This window comes from Grampus griseus, assembly GCF_964374135.1.
Source record: "Grampus griseus genome assembly, chromosome: 3".
Taxonomy (NCBI): domain Eukaryota; kingdom Metazoa; phylum Chordata; class Mammalia; order Artiodactyla; family Delphinidae; genus Grampus; species Grampus griseus.
In genome coordinates, this window is record NC_139019.1 from 1438402 (window position 1) to 1451267 (window position 12866).

A 12866-nucleotide genomic window follows, 5' to 3' on the forward strand; every position below is an offset into this window, starting at 1 on the left:
TTTTAAGAAACCACTTGTTTTGTTATATTTAGAAAGTCCTCCTCTAATGAAAGATTAGTTGTTTTCTTATTACTTATGAATTTGTTCTAATAGTTTTTAACTTTTATATACAAATTGACGCTCCAAGAAGAGTTTCTTTAGTTGTGAGGCATGAAATAGGATCCCTCGCTTTATCAAATTGTTGGCATCTTGTCTCAATACCATTTAGAAATTATTAATCTTTTACCTGGTGATTTGAAACATTACCTCTATCATACTAATCATTCTGAATTTTGTTTCACTTCTGGAGTTTATATGTTTTATTTGATCTATATGCTGATTTCTCTCCCATGTTATGGTTTTATTTATGGTGCTTAATAATATATTTCAATGTCAAATAAGGCAGCTTCTCTGAATTAGTCTTTATTTAAAACTTTCTTGACTATTTAAAAATGTTTATATTTCTGAAAGATCTTTATGTCATTTTATACAGATCCTCTCTCTACCAGAAAACTTTGAAGATTCTGTTGTTATTCAAACTGGAAATGCATTAAAAATATAGAGTAATTTGGGTAGAAATGATATCTTTATATAGTTGTCTTTTTAGCTAAGAACATGATTTGTTGCCATTTATTCAACATTCTTTTACGTCTTTACATAATGTTTTAATGTTTTTAAAATAAAAGTCCTGCCTTTTTCTTAAATTTATAGTTATTTTAATAATTCTTTTATTGTAAACTGAGTTGTTTCTTCCTTTGTATTTCTAATTGGTCCTTGGTTTTTAAATAGGAAAATTATTGCTTTTTTATTTTAAATGTTTTTATATTTTGATACTATTAAATTTCTAGATGAAATTTAATTATTTAATAATTATATAGTTATAATTTAATATAAATATATAAATAATAATTATAATGTAATAATTTATTTAACATTTCCAGATTTTATTTAATTACATAATTACACAGTCTACAGAGTAATAGTTTTTTCCTTTTCCTGATGTTGCCATTCCCAGCGTGTGACCAGGGCAAGCCTTCCTCTGTGCTGAGACTCTGCGTCCTTGTCTTTAACGTGAGAACAGCGTCTGCCTAAAGCATACTCGAGGTGGGAGTCTTGGCTCAGCTGAGAGAGCTGCGTGGACACTCAGCCTCCCTGGGAGAGAAGACCTGGTGCTCCTGGACATCCACACCTTCCAGAAGCTCAGGCCGCTTCCTAGGAAGAGATGTGGCTGTGCACCCAGCATCAGGACCAGGACGTGGTGGGGGGCAGTGAGGAGACACCTGCTGTGTTGGGGCTTGGCACACACGTCTGTTTTTACGGGGGATTCGAGGTGGGGCGAGCCAGGTGGCACAAGGAGTATCCCCTGAGGAAGGGGGCGAGTTAAGGGTCCCCTTTTCCTTTAGGGGGCATAAGGGTGTGGCCTCTTGTGGGGGCCACGTTCATATTTATTGAAGAGAAGTGATGAAGAAGCAGCTGGTTGAATATTCGGGCAGATGAATTCACAGCAGACCCAGGGAGACAACCGACCTCACTCAACGCAGCTGGGGCAGCTCTGGGCAGCGTCCTGGGGGCTGGTCATCGCCCCGTCCTCCATCACAGGGAAGACCGACTGATCACTGCCCTCCTGGGAGGATCCCAACAGGGCACATTTCTGTCCCCTGACGGCTGCCCCTCCCGTGTGGATGGGGAGGTGGTGCGCTCAGGCCTGATGGAGGCTCCGGAATAGCCCCCCCGGAGCTGGAGCTTGGTTCCATGAGCCGGCATTTCAGGTGGGGGCTGGGTTGCTCGCAGCCTTGTTTTTAAAACCACAGGCAGTTCAAGGACGAGATTCCCATCCTCTTCCCCGCTGCTCTGACCTTTGCTTCCTGTCCAGCCCAGTCTGCGTACTCCGTCCGGGGGACAGCGTGACAGGACGAGTGTCGTCTTTAGGGCTGCTGCCCCGTGCGGCCCCTCACACTGCTCAGCACCTGCAGCCCACCCATCGGCAAGCCTCAGCCCCTGGTCCAGCCACAGCAGTCTTCCCACAGCCGCCGACACCCAGCCTCTCTCTCACCCGGGCACGCCTGTATTTACCACCTAGACCTCAGTTCTCTTCAGTTAAAGCCCTCCAGTCGATGTCCGTTGCAAGCAGAAAGGCTTCCTGGGCCCACCCCTAGACGGCACGGCCCTCCTGTCTGCCCGGCCTGCAGCTCCGGCCTCACCTGGTGCCTCGTGCTTCCTCACCTGGCCCTCCAGCGCGCACACCTGCCCTCCCTGCCTGTGGTGCTCCTGCCGGGGACCCTCCCACCCGCACTCTCCCACTGGCCTCTGCTCGCTTGCCCATCAGAAGCTGTGAGTAAGCCCTGGAGAGCGTCTCCCCCATGGGTCCAGGGCCCAGCGCATAGCGGATGACTCAGTATTTGGTGGCTGAGAGCTCAGATGTGCATCGCCCAAAACTTTAGTTTCCTTCCACCCTCCCTTTCTGGTGTGATTTCGGTGCCATCTTCAGTGACTGGCTTTTCCAAAGTTCTGGACTCTTCTTTACAGAGGTCCTGGTTACACACAGGTTTCTGCTGAGTTTATTTGGTTTTCCATGCTCCCGCCTTCTGCCATCAAATCCACAGGAGACTATGCAAGAACTTAAGCTCTCGGTGCTTTGTAAAACCCAGGGCATCACAGAAGAAACACCTCATTCTGGTATCAGTCCAGGGCAGCTGATCCATCCAGATCAGAGATTAAGGCTGGGCCAGAGATAAGCCCATTCAGGCTTGAGCCTGGAATTATAGCAGCATCCCACGGAGCCCGTGACACAGCACGAGGGGACCAGACGGCATGCCTTTAACAAGCAGGCGCAGTGGCTGGATGCTGTCTCACTCACATAGAACAGAACACTTCATCATGACGTTTTTCCCCCTGAATCATCCCATGTAAAGGTTTTTTTTTCCCCCTGATTAATTAAAAAGTTAATGAGCTTGATTAAGTACCCACTATTTTTTGGTAAAGATTAAAAAGAGCATAAATACCTCTTTCTACTTCCAATATACAAGTAAAGATTCTATAACCCACTTTCTGCTTCTGTCATTAAGTGTGTCCATAGACTTATTTTATAATTTTGTAATTTATACTCTTTGTGGACTTGCTGCTCCCTGGTCTATAATTTTTCACGAAAGTACACTGGACGATAATATCATGCCATACAAAATATTACGTGCCAGTAAAGATGAAAATGTCAGAGTCGATTTATTTAATTTCTTCAAAGCGTGGTTGATGTGGGATGGAGACAGAGCTGGTGGTGTTGCATTTCTCTTGCATGTGTGCACATGAATGTGTGTGAGTGCACACATGTGTGTGTGTGCGTGTGCACGTACAGGTGCATCCACGTGCGTGTGTGTGTGCCTGTGTGTGTAGCAAGGCTGAGGTCTGGAGCTGGAAGAGCCTGGCCTGTGACTTGGGCCGGTGGCTCCAGACCTGTGCGTGGGTTAGAGCACCGGGGGCTGTGGCAGGCAGATTCCTGGGACGCCCCACCCTCCTGAGGTTCTGATGGAGCAGGGTCTGGGTGGGGCCCCAAGCATATGCATTTCTAATAACTTCCCAGATGACTCTGCTGCTGCCGGCTGGGGCCCCCTTAGAAAACCCTGGTCCACATCCTATACAGTTTTGATCTGTGAAATTAGAGGGAGCAGCCCCCCGTCCCTCCCCCGCACTCACCTCAGGCTCTGGCACGAGAAGCACCAGAGCCGACTGTTGGGTGAGATGTTATGAGCATCAAGTACTACATGGAGCTTTCTGTGCTGGGAATGGCTTGCTTAAAGGACTCCCTGCAGATGGATAAGCTCACCTTATCATTCTTCTCCTGGACCTTCGGGGGGAAACATATGTGGACCTCAAAACAGGTGCTGCATCCCCTCCCCTGGTGCCCAGTGGTTTTTACTCAGTAGATGCTCAATAAATATCACCCACCTCCACTTCTGTGGAGTCTTGTGATGCTAACAGCTCATCTGCAGGATGGTGACTGAGCAGAATGGCCCAACGCGACCCTCCTTTGGGCCTCCCTGGTGCCGTCAGACACAGTAGCGTGTTCAACGGGGTAGCCCGGGGTGGGGCAGCCCTCATGGGCAAGGCTGACCTCTGGCTGATGGGAGATGATGCAGATGCTACAACCAAGCTCATCAGAAGTCCCATCTTAAATGCATGGGGGAGGTAGGGGTTTATATGGAAATAGCTAATTCTGCAGTCAGCAGGCAGACCCTAGGCTGACCCCGTGACCCCTGCCTCCTCGTGTTGGTGCCCTTGTGTGACCCTTGGCCCTTGAGTCTGGTGGGCCCCGTGATTTGCTTCCACACCCCTAGACTGGCGAAGGGGATAGGAGGTCCCTCTGGGGATTATGTCCCTTTACAGGAGGCTCCATCTGCACAGACTGGAGGGAGACGTTCCTTGCAGGCCTGATGAAGCGTTGGGGTGACCTCACATGGGGAGGTGCTGGGGGGGAGTCCCTAGGACCTGAGGGCAGCCCCCAGCCCAGGCCAGCAAAACGGGGGCCCTCAGTCAGACAGCCACAGGGAAATGAATTCTGTCAGCATCTAAAGGGACCTTGGAAGAGAGGTCTTCCCCAATCCATCCTCCAGATGAAAACGCAGCCCAGTGATGCCTGGATCGCTGCCTGGTGAGGCCTGAGCTGAGGGCCCAGCTAATCCAGACTCCCGACCCACAGAACTAGGGCATGACAAATGCATCCTGTTTTAAGCTGCTGTGCTTGTGGTCATTTGTGCAGCAATTAAAAGAGTTAGAACTTCACAGTTTATGAGCACGCGGGGGTGGTGATAACTGAGAGTGTTGCAGGCGGTGCTTCAGGGCTTTAAAGTCACTTCCGTCCTCTCTGTTATCCATCCCATCCCTGTCCTGAGCAGGCTGGGGTTGAGTTAGCAGCTGGTGGACAGTGGACGGGCCCAGGGGAGGAGGCTTCGTGTGGGCTTCCCCTGTTGGAACCCAGTGTGGCCTGTCTACCCTCATGCTGGGGAGAAAGGAGGAAGATTAATGTCATTACCTAATGACTCAGCATTTGTTGAAAGGCTGTTACACTTACTTCTGAGGTAGGAAGTTCAACGTGCTTTGCTTTGGGCTGGATGAACGGATCTGAACATGGACGGCTGCCCTTGGGGTCCACACAGTGAGGATGTGAGTTCACCCCGAAGCCTCCTTCCCAGGATGAGACAAACTGTTCCACACCAGGTTGGCTGGGGGGAAAGTGCTATTTCTAGGATCAGTGCAGACATGGAAGTGGCTTCCCAGACGAAGTGGCTCACTTTCCAGACACAAGGGATGTCCAGACAGTGGGGACGTGGGTGGGATTGGACCTGGAGCCCCGCCCAGGGGCTCAGGGAAGAGGAGGTTATTCTGAAGTGATCATAGATGCGGCAGAGGACCTGGTCCCATCACTTGGGGCCGCTGGGAAAGTGAGCCGTGGGGAGTTGGGGGCGGGGGGTGTCAGGGCTCAGCCCACAGGGTCTTCTGGAGTGACTGGTCTGCCCATGTTCTGGGGCAGGATAGGGCCACACTGCTTTTGTGCCATTTTTTCCAAGAAGATAAACTAACAAAATTAATAAGTAACAAACCCAGCTGTACTTCCTTTCGGCTCAAGAGAAGAGGAGGGAGACCCGTTTGTGACCGTGTTCGGGTGGCATTTACTGATGTCCAGCACACAGCTCATTCTGGAGAAAACAGCGGATATTCAAGCCAAGCTCTTGTTTTTCCTTCTCACAGATGTGCTGTGCCTTCCCTCCCTTCATTCTGGCAAACTGAGACGAGGCACGTGTTTGCCTGTCACATGCGGATGGTTTTTAGTAAGAAATCACCCTCCCCGGCTCACCTGCTGTTTCCCGCCCTCACAAAGGGCCAGGGCTCCCGTGGTTGGACCTGTGGGCTGGGATCTTCTTACGAGATGAAAGGCGAAGCAAACGGAACCGGCGTCCGGGTGGGCTCTCCGCCCCCCAGCCCGCCCCCCTGAGCCAGCTCTCACGGGCCCTCCCCTGTCCTTCGCAGTGATGCCCTTGTTACCTTCTCTACCTGCAGAGGCCTGCCCATCCTTTCTCCCTCTCCACCCTCATCCCCACCTGGCCCTTCCAACGGCAGCCCATGGAAATGGTGACCATGCCGTGCTTCTCGTGGACACACAGCCGGGAATTATGACGTTTCTGCACTCTGTCTCTGGCCTGCACGGCCCCTCCCAACCAGCGAGAGGCTGATGAAAACTGTCTGTCTGTTCCACTTACACTTCCCTCTCCCACTTTCTTCTGTACGAGGAACAATTTATGTTCTTTCTTTGCAGGAAAAAAAAATCCTGTTTGAAATATGTAAGAAGCAAGTTAGCAGGAAATAAAAATAGGCAGAAAAGTCACTCTTCCTCGTCTTTTTTGCGTGTCCTTGTCCCAGCAAAGTATTGAAAAAAATCTGTGCCCTAAACTCTCTTCAACCTCAAATGCGTGCAGTATGGGGAAACTTTTATTTAAGGTTTCTAGAAAGTGTCCCCATTTCTGGAAAGCACAGGTGGCCCAGGACTGGCTGCCAGGACCCGGCCCTGGATTCACCTTCCCACCGGCCGCCCGCCTGCCCGCCAGGACCAGCATCCCTTTTTCTACTGCTGCCACTCACGCCTGTGTGACTCTATCAAATAACCATTTGTCTTGAGGTCTTGTCTGAAATAATTTGAACTGCCAAATACTGAAATGAATAGGTTTTGTTAACACAAAAGGCTAAGGGACTGGTTGGAAATTTTAAAGAGCTCCCGGCCCTGAGTCTTAACGGATCATATTGTTTGGCTCCCAGGCATTCTTTTGTCAGCATTCCTCGGCCTCCGTGGGTGTGGGATGATGGATGGTCCGGCGGCTGGAGGAGAGAGAGGCACGCGGGCGGGGCTGGGAATTGGCTAAGTACTCCTGGGCACTTCAACCTCCTCGTGGCACACAGCGAGCCGGCCGCCGTGATTTATAAACTGGGGTGGTGATGGATGGTCTCTGGAGGGACGCAGCAGGCTGAGGCCTCGCCGACCGGAGAACTCAGACACGACGGCCACTCGCGGCAGAGTCACGGCCTGCTCACACCCATCGGCCCCAGAGGACACCCGTTTTTGGACACGGGTCCCCGGGCCGAGGCTCCCGGTCCATGGTGAGGGAGGGCGCCGTCTCCTGCACGACCTGGGTAGCTGTGGATGGGGCCAGATGGGAGGAGCTCTTGCCGGGCCTGGATCTGGGCAGCCTGCCCGGGCTTTGTTCCTGCTTCGTGACCCCTCGGGCCCTCTGAGGACCCTAGTCTGCTGCTGAGGGCACCCGGCTGAGCTCCTCCCCCGGACCCCTGGCCGCCTAACTTTGTTCCCCTCAGGTCCTTCCTTCTGATCTGAAGGTGAAGCCGCAAGCGTGGGGTCACCGAGACCCACCGGCCACGCCAGGAGGGACTGGACACAACTCCTCTGGGCCTCCATCCAGGCGCCCCTGACCCGGGCCCTCTCCTGCTCCAGGGATGGGAAGGGCAGGCAGAGGCCGGGACTCCTGCAGTGACCAGAGCCCGACCTGGGGGATGCTCTCTGCCTGGAGGTTTCAGTATTTGTCAAAATAACGATTAAGCTGGAGTCAGCCCTGCTGCCGACTCGTAGATAAACGTGGGTGCCGGGGCTCCGTGGCTGTAGGTGAGCAGTGAGCGGATCAATAGTGGAAAACGACTCCCGAGAAGAAAAGAGCTTTCGCGTCTCCCCAGAGGGAGATTCCAAAATCACTTTGATCTGTTCTGAACTCCGGGGAAGACTTCAGTGTGGCTAAAGGAGGAAAGAGCGGGGAGAAATCTCAGAGGCAGACTTTGTGCGCATCAGTTACAATGAACTGAGCCCTTTGCTCCGAGACGTGTAATATCTTCCTCAAATGCCTTTTGCAAGGCAAGGGAGTGCAACTAATGAATTATCCTGTGGCTCGGGATACCTGTGGATAATTAACGTCACTCCCTTTTAGGCATTACTGTGGCCGCTGCCTTTTGCAAAAGGCAAACTCGAAACAGGGAAACCACTTGGTGAAGGGAGAGGTTTGAAGGGTGAGCTAAAAACTTCGCTCCAGAATACTGCAGGAGGAAACATGCTGGTGGAGACCTCAGGAAAAATATTACTTATGCAAGTAGATTTCTGTACAGAGGATAAAAGTAGAAATGGGTGGGCAGGAAGATCTGTCTCTACTTATGATGATGTTTCTTTTTCCTGAAGAAATGAATTTTCATTTTCTGTGACTGGTTTTTGAAGTCAACAGAAGAGACTGTCAGTTCAGAATAGTGTTTAATTTGTGGCTTAAAAAGCCTGTGATTATCTTACTTTACTTCTACTACAAAGAATTTCATCCTGCTGGCCCAGGATCCTGCAGGAAGGACTGAAAAGGGGTCTCCCGGTGGCTTTCTCTAGGAGTTGGGGTGTTTCTTCTTTCCTTGGGCTTTGAACATGTTTCCTCTCTATTTTCTTTGTTTTTCCTCCACATCTTTAAAGCATGTATTAACTTTATTACAGAAAATTTGATTTAAATAGTCGATGAATTTCACCTTGTTCCTTTTGAAGGAACAGGGGCTGGAAGATAAAAGTGACAGCGTGCAGCTGCATTGGGCTCTGCTCCTCAGAAGCCCCCCCAGTTCTCGAAAGAATTCAAAGTGTCACTGACCCCACAAGCCGTGTTAACAATAAGCTCATGCCAAGGCGCTCATTCACCTTCTTTCCACTTCCAGAAACAGCGGGAAGAGTATGGAGTTTGGAGTCTAAATGATGTGGTCAGGTTCTTTTTCTGCATCCTCACTGTATCAATTCGAGTAAGGGACCCGGTCTTTCTGGGATAACAAGTAAATAACGAAGATTTCTGTAGCTCATGGCATAACCCAAGCGCCACTCTAAGCCCTATTGCACATCATACTTTGTTAATTCTCATGACAACCCCAGGAGAGAGGTACTATTCTTATGGAAGAGGAGACAGGCACAGAGATGGCAAGCGGCTTGCTCAGGGTTGCACAGCTATCAGGAGGCAAAGCCTGGTACCCTGACACCATACATGAGCTAATGTAGATCAGCTTCGAGGGTTATTATAAGAATTAAGAAAACTATGATATGACTCCTTTCCTTTCAGCCAATCAGGTGGTCCAAATAGCCTAAGTTAAATTCTACAACAGGCGATCCCAAAGTCTGCCAAGCAATAGTCCTTTGCAGTGGTAATTCTTATCTCCCTGAAGCCTGATCATGTACCATCTTGGATTCACTTCTCTGTGAATTGTGGTCCTTCAAACAGTTGAACACTCCAGTGCTTCTGATGGAGCAAGTGATACAACCTCCTGCATTTCTTGAACCCGTGATGCTGTGACACTTTGTAAGGAGCAGTAGACTGAGCTGTAATGACAGTCAGTCGATGCTGCTGGCTCAACTCGGCTTTCCAGAGGCAAGTTAAATTTAAAAAAAAAACCTCAACCAAAAACCAAAACCAGAAAAAGAAAACAACCGCCCCCCCAAACCACGTTGGATTTATGAACGACCCATAGGAAAACCCTGAATTTTCATCATCATTCATAAATCACTCACATCTGAAACTATTTCTTTTAGTCTATTTGCAGCTACCAAATTGTAGACCCATTTGCTGGACCTAATGGGAAAAAAGGAGACCAACTTGTCAACGTTTGGAGAACAAAGAGTGTGCTTATAACAAAAGTGTTGTACAAAGTAAAATGGTTCGGGTAGTTGACCTTTGGGGTGGGATGATTTGGGGAGAGGAAGGAACATTTATTTAGATCCCACGTTTCCACATCTGCAGCAGATACTCTGCGCCTGCAGAAACTGCCAAAGCATCCCTGGAAAGTTTATTTTGCTATGGGTTGTTTCATCTTCAACCAGTTGTAGTATTGATTTCTCTCAGTGGATTAATTATCAGAGGCAGTTTCAGACTTCCCTGAGCTGGACGGAAGGAAAAATGATGTTTTCATTTCAGTGAAGCCTGTTGGCAATTGCGCTTGTGTTTCTCTGGAGCCCTGGCTTCGACGAATGGCAGAGAAGGCCCGTAAACAGAATTACTCATCTCCTCTGTGCTCGCGGAGTCTTGGCACGATCGGTAAAAGGGGCTTCCGGTGGTCCTCTGCCCCTATTTGTAGAAGGAGTGTTCAGCCCCAGAGAGGAAGGAAGAGAAATCGTGGAATTGCGCAGATGTGGAAGTCAGGGTTATTTACAGCACAGCCGTGGCCTGACAGAGGGAGACTTAGATAGCTCTTCAAGACAGAGGGCTCTAACATGGGCTCCAGGAGACTCTTCTCCACGGGACCTGGATTCAAAGCTACCTCCAAGCACCAGGACTGTGAAAAGCTCTCTGAGAATCACTTCTGTAGACTCCAAGGATCTAGATGATACAGATGAACAGAACACTTAAACCCAAACTCCGTCTCGGCAATTTTTCATGTGAATTCTCTGAGCTACAGCTTATACTTGAATGTTAGCGTTAGCCTTTCAAGGTGTCGAGGCGTTTCTCATCTTCTGGAACCCCTCTGAGTGGTAGAGGGTTATGAATTTCTGCAGTGTTTCAACCATTAAACATCTGGTTGGAGCAGGAGTGCAGGGAGAAGGCTGAGTTTCAGGGAAGTGGCAGGATTTTCCTGGTGCTTGGTGGGGGCTGGGACACATTTTCTGGGATGGCGTCATCCTACAGAGAATTTAAATAGAACTTCCAGACGTCCTTTTCTTTTCTTATAAACTTTATTTTTCTCTTTAAAAATGTAATAAGATAACTATAAAATGTCACCATGTCGTCAAATAGAAATCAGATAAAAGACGGAAATAAAAATAATGTGTATGTGTATCTTACCACCTAGATGTAATCATGTTAATAATTATATGTTCTCTATATTTTTGCATATACAATAGCAAGAAGTAGCACTTTTTACATTGCTTTGTGATCTTTTTTCCACTAGAAAAAAAATACATTGAATTTATTCCCTATACTTTTCTATAACAGCGTTTCTCAGGGCTGTGAAGTGTGCTTAGACGTCATTGTTTTATTTTTTCCTTCGACCTCTTTTCTAAGTTGATACACTTAAGAGTGTCTCCTATTCTTCACTTCAAACCCCTACACTGAATATTTCTGGAGCTGTGCTTTGAGCTCGTGTCCGTCTGGGCGCAGCCCCAAGCGGGGTTGTTTGTCAGAGTTCAGTGTCCCTCCGTCCAGCGAAGGGGAGCCCAAGTCCCCCAGGACAGCCTGGAACCCTCTGGTCTGGCCGAGCCGGTGACACACACACTCTGGTCTCTGTTATGATGTATTTTCCAGAGTCGTGTGGGGTATGGATGGGCCTTTGTCCAAAAGAAATGCCTGTTAGGATTTTCTTAACATTTTGTTGTGGACTGACTTTCATTATTCCCTTGCCTGGTGTTTGCTGCAAGTTACCCCTTGTGTTTAAGAGACATCTCAGCCCTTTCCTGCCATGTGTAACGAAACTGCTTCTGCACGCTTGCCTTTCACTTTATCGACTGTGTCTTTCTGTGTGCTCAGCATTTCATTTCTAGTTTGTGAAACCCATCAGATGGTTTTCCAACAGTGTCTGCCTTTGACATGCTTAGAAATAGCTCCCCTATTCTAAGTTCATGTAAATCTTCAGGTATATTTTTTCTAGCATTTTATACCCTTATTGGTCGCATTTAAAACTTTAAATTATCTGGATAGATAGATAGTTGATAGATGTTGTGTGAGGCATGGTGGGGACCGATCAGATTCCTGTGTGGGGCGGTCACTGATCCCTGGGGAGGCTCGGGGTCCATCCTCCTGCTGTCCTGGCGCTGGAAACTCGACGACTGAATCATGGTGACTTAACCGCATTCAGTGTCCCAAGAGCCCTCATTATATGCTTCTCAAAGTTTATTCTTTTTGAATCAATTCGCCAGATTATCTAAAAGCGCCTTTCACGCTGCTGACGGCTCCTGATTATTTTATTTACTTTCAGAATCCTTCTACGACAATCTCATTATTGCTAACGTTACTTTATTTGTTATTAATTTACTTGGCGTAATGGCTTCCATTTCTAGGTTAATTTGGGGGGCAGGAGCCGTTGGGCGGCTGTTTGCTCTGGGCCTTCTCTTGTCCTTGCGGCGGCCTCTCTGGGTCACTGGTGGCACTTTCTCCGACTGAGTCGCAGAAATCCCGCAAAGCGGGAACACTGCAGGGACCGGCTGGCACTCTGCCTAGGAACCTGCATTCCAGGCCCTCCCCCCGGTGGTTGGAAGGCAGGTGTTTGATGGACGGCTTTCGGGAGGACCCCAGTGTTTGTCTGTTTGCATTGTGTGGGGAGGTGGCAGTTCCTCCTCGGCCTTACAGAGCAGCACAGAGCATGACCACCCCGGGGTGCGCGGCCCTCTCCTCGGGGACTCCTGCCCCGGCACGTGGCCTCCTGACTCTCCGAGGCGGGGATGGCCTGCAGCCTTGTTCTACCTCTGCGAGGCTGGCCAGGACAGCTGCTCTCCCCCCGGCCGCACCTCAGGCTGGGCCACCTCCTTCTGGACCCCACGGGGCCTGGCAGTAAAGGAGGGACGGTGAGCAGAGGCAGGGCTGCGAGCCGGGCAGTGATGCTCCCACTGTCTTGAAGGCTGTTTACCCAGATTGCTGGGCCTCACCTCCCGGAGCTTAGCTTTACCGAGTCTGCCGGAATTTGCACTTCAACAGCTTTCCAGGTGACGCAGCTGCTCGAGCTGGTCTGGGGACTGCCTTACAGGGAACGGGTCTCTCTCGTCTCCCTCTGTTGTTAATCATATTTAAGATACTGGGTAATTGTTCTTGAATTTTCCTTCTACTATTTAAAAACAGTGAAGCAGATAATAGAAATAGTCTTTTAAATTCCTTCAGGGAGAACATTTTTGTCTGTTAATCAATTTTCTT